This window comes from Cupressus sempervirens, chromosome 3 (assembly GCF_028749045.1).
Source record: "Cupressus sempervirens isolate cs-2001-9-10 chromosome 3, ASM2874904v1, whole genome shotgun sequence".
In the NCBI taxonomy this organism is placed as follows: domain Eukaryota; kingdom Viridiplantae; phylum Streptophyta; class Pinopsida; order Cupressales; family Cupressaceae; genus Cupressus; species Cupressus sempervirens.
The window spans coordinates 740,898,909-740,911,693 of NC_143120.1; the positions used below are offsets into that span (position 1 = coordinate 740,898,909).

General features: G+C 33.2%; 1 pseudogene; it reads left to right on the forward strand.

Moving 5' to 3' along the window:
- Positions 1 to 454: 454 nt before the first annotated feature.
- LOC149568951 (putative germin-like protein 2-1) lies at positions 455 to 12,454 on the forward strand (annotated as a pseudogene).
- Positions 12,455 to 12,785: the final 331 nt, after the last annotated feature.

A 12,785-nucleotide genomic window follows, 5' to 3' on the forward strand; every position in this document is an offset into this window, starting at 1 on the left:
TATTGGGTTCAGAATTTCACTAGAAGCAGCAATGAAAGTACAAAAATATGGAAGTGTTTTCATACAGTTCCTAAAGTTTACTTATATCAGATTAGCTGCCTATGATGGGTGTCCACTAATGCTACCTAGATTTGTTGATGATAAATTGGTCTTGATTGAAATGTGCAAGCAAATAAGTCAAATCAATAAACTTTGCAGGAATTGGAGGATAGATGAAATACCTTTTCCTATCGGCATCAGATATTATAGTTGTGATACCACATCAGATGCTCGGAATATAGAAAGATCTATTGCCACAATAAATTTGCATCCTTATACGATGCGTTTCCCTTATGATAGTAAGGGCTATGCAGTGAATGAGTTAAAGTTAAATCCCAATCTTGGTCACTTCCCGTCTCTAGAGGAATTTTGGGAGGATTGTGAAAATGATTTTGAAGTCAGGAAGAGAGATTGGATGCGGCTTACAGTGAGGCAGGTAATAGACTTCAAGCTGGATATTGATGTGATAGGTGTAGATGATAATGAGGTTTCCTTGGTTGATCCTTTCTACTATGAGAAAATCGAATTGCTAGATCTCCCTCCTATTGATTGGTCAATTCCGGAGTTAAAAAGCTTAAAAGAAAGGATTGCCTTTGTTCTTAAAAGGACAAGAGATTGGGTCAATAAAGTCAAAGTAGAAAGGGCAGCTGTTGAATTCCAAAGTAGGGAGAGAAGAGGCAATCAAGGACAATCATCTCGAATGGCAATAAAGGAATGCAACAATTAGATGCAAGTGTTCCAGATCAAGATTAAGATCTAAATCATCCAGCTAAGTTTACAGTCAAAAAGAGGAGGACAAAGATGAAAAATAAATCTACTAGTTAAATCAGGAAGGAAATGAGCCTAATATGAAGGATCAAGGAACTCCCCAAGCCGTTGAACCACACATTACCATTACATCCTCTCATGATGTAGCAATCCCTCATTTGAGTCTCTCTCCTCCCGAGATATCATTAATAAACATCACACAACTGGATAATCAATTATCTAATTCAGAAGATTTAATAGTGATTGCTGAAAATATAATAGGTGATGTGCAAGTTTCAAATACTACACATTCATGGTTCCAGAACAATATTAAGAAGAAGAAGAAAGTTGTTCAAATGATTCTACCTCCATTTGATGTGATCTCTAGTTTCCTTCAGAAGCCTTCTAAGGTGAAAAAGACCAAAGTGATGTCTAGGTTAGCCATTGATAAAAGATACTTCTTCAATAAAGATTGATGATTTTATTTACTGTTGTGATGACCTTGTAACATTATAAAAAATCCAAATTGTAAGAAACAAATTCAAAACTCCACCTAATTTTATGTATCTATAACTAAATTTGAATCTGGGTGCCTTATTGGTTCTAGTGAACGACTCTTAAATTGGTGCACATTATGATTTTTGGAAAGTCTAATTCTACTCCAATGCACAAGCTTAAAATTTTGGATATGAGGTGAGGTGTGGTATTTTCCAGTTATTGATAAATTATATAGCACAATCTTAACCATGTTGAAAGGTCATTGTTGGCCACTCTAGTCAAGATGCTAACACAACTACTCCTTATCAAGGCACGATATGTGGCTTCTTTGCCCAAAATTTGCACCCAAACCCAATCAGTGATAAATTAATTGAACATCTTTCATTGAGTAAAATGAAAAAATACATAGATCACCAACTCTATTATTCTATACAATATTAAGATGTAGATACAAGTTGAGGGACTAAAGTTTTTGATGTTAAGTATATACTTAACATTTGCATCATTTTAATGGCATACTAAGGGAGAGGGATTAACAACTCATAGTTTACTTTTCTTTACTTTTCTGCACATCAACACATAAACATAGGGTAAAAGCACAAACCTATGTCACCCTTTTGTAAAGGAAAAGGCTAACAAAAGTATGACTGTTCACCTTTAATGACATAAGCATGGTATTATTATTGAGAATTTGAAAATGAAGCAAACTAATGAAATGCGTAGAAATGGATGAAGTTTGGGATTATAATTTTTTATAATTATTTGGAATAAGAATTGATGTTTTAGGTGTTGAAAAATGATGAAAATTAGGGGTCTAGTTCCCACCAAAAAACTATATGGAAATAAACTCATTTCCCTTTGATCTCAGACTATGTTATAGATAACATACATAGCTAGAACAATAAAAAATAAAATTGTCTTTAGACCTATATTTTCTCTTTTATAATGATTCAAATTTCAACTCACCTGAAATCGATAGCCTCCATCTCCCACCACATTTTTCAAAACAAATCTATTCTAACCAGAAGAAAAATTCTACATTCTAGAAGAGGAATTTCTCTCCTCTAGAACATCATATGATTTTCAATTTTTTAATATGATTTAATATTTTTTCTTTCTCAAAATTGATATATTTTTGAGTGTTAAAATACGTGCTTGTAGAAATTTTAATTACAATATGCAATATCTAATTAAAATAAGTTAAAAACTCTAAATGAGAATATCCTTGACTTTGAGCTCTATAAAATGGTGTTCTATAGGTTATTAAAAAAAATCATAAAAAATAGTAAGAGTTATTGAAACGTTATTTTTCTGAAATACTTTTATTTCTTTAGTAATTGGATACAAACTAGTATAAAGCATGCATTTCCAATTGGAAAAGTGTGAGACCATATATAGCTTAGCTATAATGAATTTATCTAGATCATATGTTTGAGCAAAATTGATTTTTAGAGAGAAATACTCAAATTCAATCATTCTGATATCTTAGCCTGAAAGGTGACACAATTTTGTTATTTTGTCCCATAATCACCTATAAGTTAATTATTTAATACTTGATAGGTGACCATTTGTAGAGTACATTTCATGGCAGCATAAAAAATGTCAAATGGTGAGACTAGTTCAAGGTTCACATGTGGTAAAATGCCCAGTTCCTGCTCAGCATATGGTAATATGCGCCTTCTCAGATCATTGATTGTAAATAGTTATCGATAGTGGAAATTATTAAATTATTGCAAAATTTCATAGATTTTTTCTTGAAGCTAGTGTAGATTAAAACTGCTATCAAATTCAAGTTAGGTTTATTTTGAAATGAACTAAACCAGTGACAATGAAACGAGCAATTAGGAATAGGGTAAAAATTATTATTCATATATCTTCTAGGAAATTCTAAAATCATTGCAAAAAATAGATTGTTGCATCAAGCAACTGTAGATTAAAAATGCTATCAAATGCAAGTTAGATTTGTTTCAAAATAAAATAAACCCGTGACAATGAAAACGAGAAATCAGGAATAGGGTAAAAAATATTATTTCATATATCTTCTATGATGCATAGCTTAAAATTTGTAAGATACAATGCTTTTTAAAAATAAAATAAAAAAATTAGTGCTTTTTAATGGATCATGTAAGACCGACAACATATCACATTTAATATATCTGTCTAATTTCTTTTGGTTGCGATTAGTATTGGCATTTGTAAATGAAAAAAATCAAATTCCCTGTTTACCTACAAAATTAGTAAGATTGAAACTAGTGAGCTTTTTATATGTGAATGAAAGTGTACTCAAGCAAGGTATAATAATTTAAAACAAATCGAGAACAAATTGAAAACTATAAAAAGAAGCCACGATACAGAACTCTCCAAAGTCTATGGGATAAGGACAATAGAATTAAATGGGTTTTGTATTCAGTTTTTGTCTTCTTTTGAATATGAAGAATATACATTACTTGTAGAAGCGTTCATCTTTGCCAATGATATTTGGTGATCGATCAATAAAAATTTGAAGATTATAAAGATATTTTTAACTGATCTAGGAGGTAAGTTAGGCTGTCTTAAGTTTCAAATAATAAACTAAGCATGTCTCAGGTTCCATCCCGATTTGCATCTTTACTACATAATAGTCTTACAATTACCTCTTTTTATTGAAAATCTAGCTATTTCACGTTAGTTCCATGCATATGATCTGATAGTGTGAACCAATTTCATTCAATTTACTCAGTGAGATCTTAACTACGATTATCCAAAATGGAATTGTGAAACCTAAAACACAAAAAAAAAAATTCAAGTTATTAGTATTCTAAATGTGTATAAAGAGTGCAAGAGAAAATTTAATAATATTTATTTATTCATGAATGCTAGAAGCAACACCCTCCTGACATAACATGGTACTATGAGGCATCATGAAGAATGTGCAATAATTATCTTTCAAAACTAATAGAACTTTAAAATACAATATTTAGACATATTCACATGTCGTACACAAGAGTCAGAGAAAAAGATATTTAAGTTCCTAATGAAGTTCTCTTAGATTACTAATAAGCATGCTTTGATAATGAGATCGTATACAATAGCATTCCTCATGGAAGAAGAAGAAATTTTGATAAGTAAATACAGAGTGTTGGACATTTAAAAATAAGAAATCTACCTCATATTGGCACTCTAAGTTTGTCCACTCCAGATTGACTTTATATAGAACATTTTACTACCATAAATTTTGACTTTTGACCAAAGTAGAAAACTTCCTAGACAAACCAATCAAAGTGGAGGAGGAGGACGCGACAAGGGAAGCACTTGAGGAGCAGAAGAATGGGAACCAAGAGAAGGAAGAGGGAATCTAGCCCAGGCTCTGTTGTGTTTTTTTACTATTTTTATGATTATGTTTCTGAACTTTGCACCCCATGGGGTTTTAGGAATATGTCAATTACTTGGACCAATAGCAATGTTGTTTTCAAATGTTGCTAGTTTATTATCTAGTTTACTATGCATAGCAGTTTGAGTACTGTGGATGATGATGATTCGGCTCTGAACATATTATGGTTTTTGATTTTCAAAGTTGGTATAGGTTAGATAACTGAGAGATAACCTCCAACTGAATTCTCAGCCTTTTGTTCTCTTGGGCTAGGCCACCTTTTTTTTGGTTGCTATCAGCTACTTCAAAAACAAGGGATCACAAGATCATAAGACCATAGCCGTACTCTTAGTAAGCATAAAAATAACCTCTAATATTTAATGAAACATTTACAACACCATAAGAACTAGTACAATTAAGAACATCCTATAACTTAACCTATTTTAATCTTAATTTTGATCCTTCCTTCACAAGACTCGGTGCCAAATTTAGCAATGATCTCAACTAAGAGGCACATTTCCAATATCCAACAACTACACTTCTCATTTTTCTTGTACAATTTTTAGTTTAAAATCTAAACAACAACTGATTTTTTCATAATACAATGATTTTTCTCAACGTCAACCAGCTTCAAATATAATGAGCCATTTTTCATGAATTATAACTGGCAATCCTTTACATTTCAGAGGAAGTATGTAATACACAACACCATGATTCGCAAGGAAAGACAGTGTGGAAATGCAAACAATTATTGCATGGTCCTTTAATTAAACATTGAGGTTTGTTTCCATACTACGGTTACCATCTTTAGTATGTTTAAAATTTTAAGAAGGTTTCCTCTATCAATTATATGGAATGAACACAAGATCCTTCTTCAATAAAGATTGATGATTTTATTTACTATCGTGATGACCTTGTAATGTTATAACAAATCCAAATTGTAAGAAACGAATTCAAAACGCCACCTAATTGTATGTATCTATAACTAAATTTGAATCTGGGTGCCTTATTGGTTCTAGTGAACGACTCTTAAATTGGTGCACATCTATGATTTTTAGAAAGTCTAATTCTACTCCAATGCACAAGCTTAAAATTTTGGATATGAGGTGAGGTGTGGTATTTTCCAGTTATTGATAAATTATATAGCGCAGTCTTAACCATGTTGAAAGGTCATCGTTGGCCATTCTAGTCAAGATGCTAACTTAACTACTCCTTATCAAGGCACGATATGTGGCTTCTTTGCCCAAAATTTGCACCCAAACCCAATCAGTGATAAATTAATTGAATGTCTTTCATTGAGTAAAATGAAAAAATACATAGATCACCAACTCTATTATTCCATACAATATTAAGATGTAGATACAAGTTGAGGGACTAAAGTTTTTGATGTTAAGTATATACTTAACATTTGCATCATTTTAATGGTATACCAAGGGAGAGGGATCAACAACTCATAGTTTACTTTTCTTTACTTTTCTGCACATCAACACATCAACATAGGGTAAAAGCACAAACCCGTGTCACCCTTTTGTAAAGGAAAGGGCTAACAAAAGTATGACTGTTCACCTTTAATGACATAAGCATGGTATTATTATTGAGAATTTGAAAATGAAGTAAACTAATGAAATGTGTAGAAATGGATGAAGTTTAGGATTGTAATTTTTTATAATTATTTGGAATAAGAATTGATGTTTTAGGTGTTGAAAAATGATGAAAATTAGGGGTCTAGTTCCCACCAAAAAACTATATGGAAATAAACTCATTTCCCTTTGATCTCAGACTATGTTATAGATAACATACATAGCTAGAACAATAAAAAATAAAATTGTCTTTAGACCTATATTTTCTCTTTTATAATGATTCAAATTTCAACTCACCTAAAATCGATAGCCTCCATCTCCCACCACATTTTTCAAAACAAATCTATTGTAACTAGAAGAAAATTTATACATTCTAGAAGAGGAATTTCTCTCCTCTAGAACATCATATGATTTTCAAATTTTTAATATGATTTAATATTTTTTCTTTCTCAAAATTGACATATTTTTGAGTGTTAAAATACGTGCTTGTAGAATTTTTAATTACAATATGCTATATCTAATTAAAATAAGTTAAAAACTCTATATGAGAATATCCTTGACTTTGAGCTCTGTAAAATGGTGTTCTATAGGTTATTAAAAAAATATCATAAAAAATAGTAAGAGTTATTGAAACGTCTGTTTTCTGAAATACTTTTATTTCTTTAGTAATTGGATACAAACTAGTATAAAATATGCATTTCCAATTGGAAAAGTGTGAGACCATATATAGCTTAGCTATGATGAATTTATCTGGATCATATGTTTGAACAAAATTGATTTTTAGAGAGAAATACTCAAATTCAATCATTTTGATATCTCAGCTTGAAAGGTGACACAATTTTGTACTTTTGCCCCATAATCACCTAGAAATTAATTATTTAATTCTTGATAGGTGACCATTTGTAGAGTACATTTCATGGCAGCATAAAAAATGTCAAATGGCGAGACTAGTTCAAGGTTCACATGTGGTAAAATGCCCAGTTCCTGCTCGGCATGTGGTAATATTTACCTTCGTAGATCATTGATTGTAAATAGTTATCGATAGTGGAAATTATTAAATTATTGCAAAATTTCATAGATTTTTTCTTGAAGCTAGTGTAGATTAAAACTGCTATCAAATTCAAGTTAGGTTTAGTTCGAAATGAACTAAACCGGTGACAATGAAACCGAGCAATTAGGAATAGGGTAAAAACTATTATTCATATATCTTCTAGGAAATTATAAAATCATTGCAAAAAATAGATTGTTGCATGAAGCTACTGTAGATTAAAAATGCTATCAAATGCAAGTTAGATTTGTTTCAAAATGAAATAAACCTGTGACAATGAAAACGAGATTTGTGTCCTTTAGTATGGCTCTTTCCATGTCATGCCAGATGTTGAAGGGGGTTGGTTGTATTTCTTTGGAGAGCCTCTTCAGGTTTTGGGGACTTGGCCTTTGGTGGTTTCTGGTTGCTCTTGCAGATGTTTGATCCCTCTTGGAGAATACTCTGGCAGTTCCCTAAGGTCATTTGTTGGCTTGTATTCTATCCATCTGAGCTGCTTTCCTTGTGTAGTGGAGCTTTTCCCTCTTACAGTTGGGAGATGTCCTATTTTTATGACTACTTCTTGGTTGTTGATTCTCTGGAGGTGTGTTGGTTCTAGAGCTCTAGTGGTTTGGTGGTTAGATGAATGTTGGGCAAGGAAGTCTGGCGGAGGTGGAGAACATGTTCTCTAGTTTGAGGCCATAGAGCTATTTTAGTTTTGTCTCTGTATGCTTTCATTTTTAGAGCATGTCCCCCTCTTGGTTTGGTCTCTTTTCGATCTGTTATTGAATGATGAATTTTTATTTATTTAAATGGGTATTGTCGTTGCTGGTTTCTTTATAATGGTACTAGAGCGAGGCATGCTATCAATTTTTATGGGCACTTTCTAGTTAGTTTTTGTTATTGGTTGAGAAGTCATCGGGGGGTCCTTTTAAAATCCCCACAAGGTGTTCAGTTCCTTTCAAAACCTTAGGGATCGACACTGAGAGCTTGTTTCCTTTGCTAAGCTTATGTTTTCTATTCTTTTGTAACGAATTTGGTGTTTTATATAGGTTTCAGTGGCCCACCAATCCCTAGTTTCCAAATCAATTCTATTTAAAGATAATAATGTAGTTTTCTTAAAATAATTTTTTGACTAAAGTAAGAGACAAATAATATAAACCCTATAATGAGGCTTTCATATTCATATATGATTTATTTAATATTATTATTTGAAGTTTTTAAAATAATAATCATTAAAAACATAGTTTTTTCAAAAATGATTTTCTAGTCCAAGGGGTTTAGCTTAGTTGGTCGAGGCAAGGAGCTCTCATTGTCGACACCCTGGTTCAAATCCAAGATGGACATCTTTGTGTAATTCTAAGTTGCAACTCTTGGTCTTCTATTGGTTGTATTCGTCTCATTTGTAAAAAGTGGATTCTAAGTTGTGACTCTTGGTCCTCCAATTGTTGTTTCTAGTGTGGTCACTTATGTATTTACCTGCTTATAACTCTATTGAAAATACATCCTTTCTTTATCACTTTAGTCATATAATTTTTGTTTGTTTTAATTTTTAAACATGATTTGGAGTTTATTTTCTTATTCCATAAAACTTTATTAATAACATATTACCTTTTATTTGGTAATTTTTCGGAGAGTTTCAAATCAAGTATAGTTTCCAGACTATCCAATATATGAAATAACATCAAGGTATAGTAACAATCACATGACATAGGAAGTAAATTAGTTCCAGTCACATGTCTAAGATAACAATTGGCATACTTAGAAAAGATAAACATAGGGGCTGGATTCAACATATTTTACTAGGTCAAAGGTCCAACAAGCTCACCAACAGAAATGAAGGAGTAGGGATGGTGGGTTGTGACATCCCTCCCCTCCAGGAAGAGACATCAACTTGTTGCCTAATGAAAATGTAACAAACATAGTTCTCGCATCACACATAACAGAAAGCACAACAATAAGATACACTAGAGTCTATATAGATAAAAGATATAAACATCTAATAAAACCATCGTCATCTCCCATGTCCTAAGATTTGAGAATAACTAATCAATGGGAGATCCATTAGGACGCATCGTAGATCATGTTTTGGTAGTTTATATGGGTGCAGCTTGAAAAATTGTTTGAGAAAGTTTTGCATCTCTAGTATGATGGGGACAATAACTTTCGCATTGTTTACCTCCAAAAGTAAAGAAACCATTCCCCGCTCCCTTCCTACCGTCAGACCTATTGTTCCAGTTATTCCCATTTCCACTGTTATCAACTTATCTCTATTCATATTTTGATTCTAAAGTGTTATTGATATTCCTCGGTGCATTATTGTGAAACTTCCTCTTGAATCCTTGAGGATTGTGGTTTCTCTCTGAAGTTGTGATTGCATTTACCATTTTTAGTTTCTCCTCCTAAAGCAGTATCTTTCGATGTGCGAATTCCATGGTTTTTGGTTCATGCATTTTGATTATAGATCCAATCTCGAGATGTAATCCCAATACAACCTTATATTTGTTCTCAAATACTCATCCTACAGATACTAAGGAACATATTTCACCAAACGAAAAAATTGCTCTTGGTATTTGGTCACTACCATGACCCCTTGTACATCAAGTTTTGAAACTCAGCTACGTCAGTGTCATAAAATAACAGAGGCAATGATCGCTTCATGGAAAGAGATAAAAATTTATTCCCAGGACATTTTTCCTGGTCACAACTTCCTCTCAGCCATTAATTGTTCCACCATGTGGTTGATTCACCAATCGACTGAAATGCAACCCATAAAGCCCTAGACTGTGCTGAAAGGTGATGAACATGAAAGTACTTTTCCATGGAGATGATTAATTTCTCAGCATCATCCTTACCATCGAAAGTGGGTAATATGACCTTTTTAAGGTCTTTGCTCAACTCCTCTGCTATCTTCTCATTATTCAGGGGTCCAAAATTATTCTCCTCATCAAAATTTTCCTTTAAACTGTTCCTCAATTTTCCTATCCTCTTCAAATTTTCTGATAGCTTCTAATACTTGATCTCCATTCTACACACCCCTTAGATCTTGTTCAAGGTGATCCAATGGTTCAACCTTCTCCCAGAGGAGGTTTCCACAGTAAGTTAGAAGGGCTAAAATATGGTCTTGGCTTTGATTCACACTGAGCTCATCATTCTTACTAGTTCCTTCCTGATTATTATTTGTGGTCTTCATGGCGAGTATTCAATTCTTGTACCAAACATAAGTATGCAACTTATAAAACGTAGACCAAGGTCCTAGTGTTTAAGCTCATCTCCAATACCATAGAATGTCAAGTTGTCAAATAGCTAGTATATCGCAAGGTCAGAAGATCAAGTCTTAGTCATTCAATTGCAAAGACTAGCCAAACACAATTTTCCATTCAATTTAATATAAGTAATACAAGATTTGACCAATGCCAAGAATAAAGACAATATGCAAATTTAAGTATACTAATGTAATCAATTGCAAATTGCAAATTTTAGAAATAAAGTTTAAGACTAATATTCAATGTTTTAATAGTTATGAGAATTTTGTTGAAGTGCTTCGAAAGTATTTTACATGTAGATTTTAAAAACATACTTATAGAAAACTCACAAATAATTAGATATGTATCATGTAATTTTAAATATGTTACAGACAACTAAAAGAAAATCATTTCCATCCCTAATTATTTAAAACCCAAATAATTATAAAACACAATTTATAATTAAGTTGTTTAAAATAAGATTGTAGTTAAATCAAAGAAAGCTAATGCTAAAAGTGATGGAATGAAATTTAATTTCTTTATTTTTAAGAACTAATATAGAAATTATATTTATTTTAATTAAAATGTAAAAATGAATATCTAATTAATTATTATATAAATAATATATTTGCAAATGCAGTGGTTGTTTCTGATCTGATATTAAACATTAATACATAATTAATTATTATGTAAATAACTAATATCATCCATTAGATATCTTTAAATCGATGCAGTAGTTGTTTGTGATTTTCAATTTAGTTATTAGGTCTTATTAAATTAATGTGGAGGTAACCGTATGCAGTAGGGCTTACGTTGGAAATCCCTGTGGAAGTACGTCATCATATTGGAAGAACGGGGTAAAATAGACGGAGTCAAGATGAATGAACCCTTGCGAAGTAGTCATCTGTGTTTGAAATACATCATTCAATTTCCCTAGTTTACCAATTCTATGAGGGAGCAATAGCATACATAATATTGGCTTTCAGGAACCTCAACGTAGAAGATTTCAACCATAATAAAAGAATGATAAGAGTATATCCGCGGTAGCAGGTGGGTTGATCGTCAGGTAAGAATGAATGAGTCCTTGAGGAGCAGTTAACGTTTCAAGTATATAAAGCATGTAAATGGGCTTGCAATAGTACTCAATTCAATTATCCACATCCTGAGCTGTTTATTCACATCAGTCTCTCTGTGTTCCTGTCATAATGGGTAGCAGGATGATTTACCTCATGCTGGGGCTTGTTCTGTTGATATGTTGTTTCGGCAAAGGCGTCGTGGCAGCGGATTCCGATCCATTGCAGGATTTCTGCGTTGCAGACAATGAAAGCAAAGGTGAGCAGAGAATAACATTATAGATAATAAGAGATCTAGGTACTGATTATATGATTGGATGTGCTCGTTAGAAATCTAGGTACTGATTATATGATTGTTTTTCACAGTGTTGGTGAACGGGTTCGTGTGCAAGGAGGCAATGGCAGTATTAGCAGAGGACTTCTTCTTTGGGGGGCTTGGGCAGGCGGGGAACACCGACAATGCAGTGGGCTCCATCGTGACCCCTGCCAACGTAATGCAGATACCGGGGCTGAACACGTTGGGAATATCTCTGGTCTGCATCGACTACGCAGTGGGTGGAATTAATCCTCCTCACACCCACCCCAGAGCCACCGAGGTTCTCTTTCTAGCGGAAGGCGAGCTCTTTGTAGGGTTTATTGACACCAACAACACCTTCTTCAGCAAGATGTTGGAGAAGGGAGACGTGTTCGTCTTCCCCAAGGCGCTCGTGCATTTCCAGTAGAATGTGGGGAAAGAGAATGCGGTCGCCATCTCTGCTTTGAGCAGCCAGCTCCCGGGAACCCAGACAATTGCTAATTCTCTGTTTGCGGCGAATCCCCCTCTCCCCGATTTCGTATTGAGCAAGGCCTTCCGCATCACCCAGGAGCTCGTGCACTACATTCAGAAGATGTTCACCTAAGTTTCTTGAGCTTAATTTTTTGTGATCGATTCGATAAAAATAAAACAAAGGAAAGGTAGACCACATAGGAATACTATTTTCGTACCATTTAATAAAAATTCTCTCTTTAGAGCTGCTCGTTGCATTCTCAACAGAAGTTTATTTTCCTAAAGGAACATCTTTCTGTGTGAAAAGAATTCTATGGTTTCTGGTTCATGCATCTTGACCACAGATCCAGTCTGGGGATGTAATCCCAATACAAACTTATAATATCCATTCTAAAATGCTCATCCTACAAATACTATTAAACATATTTCACAAATAACAAAATCGCTCCTGATATTTGGTCACT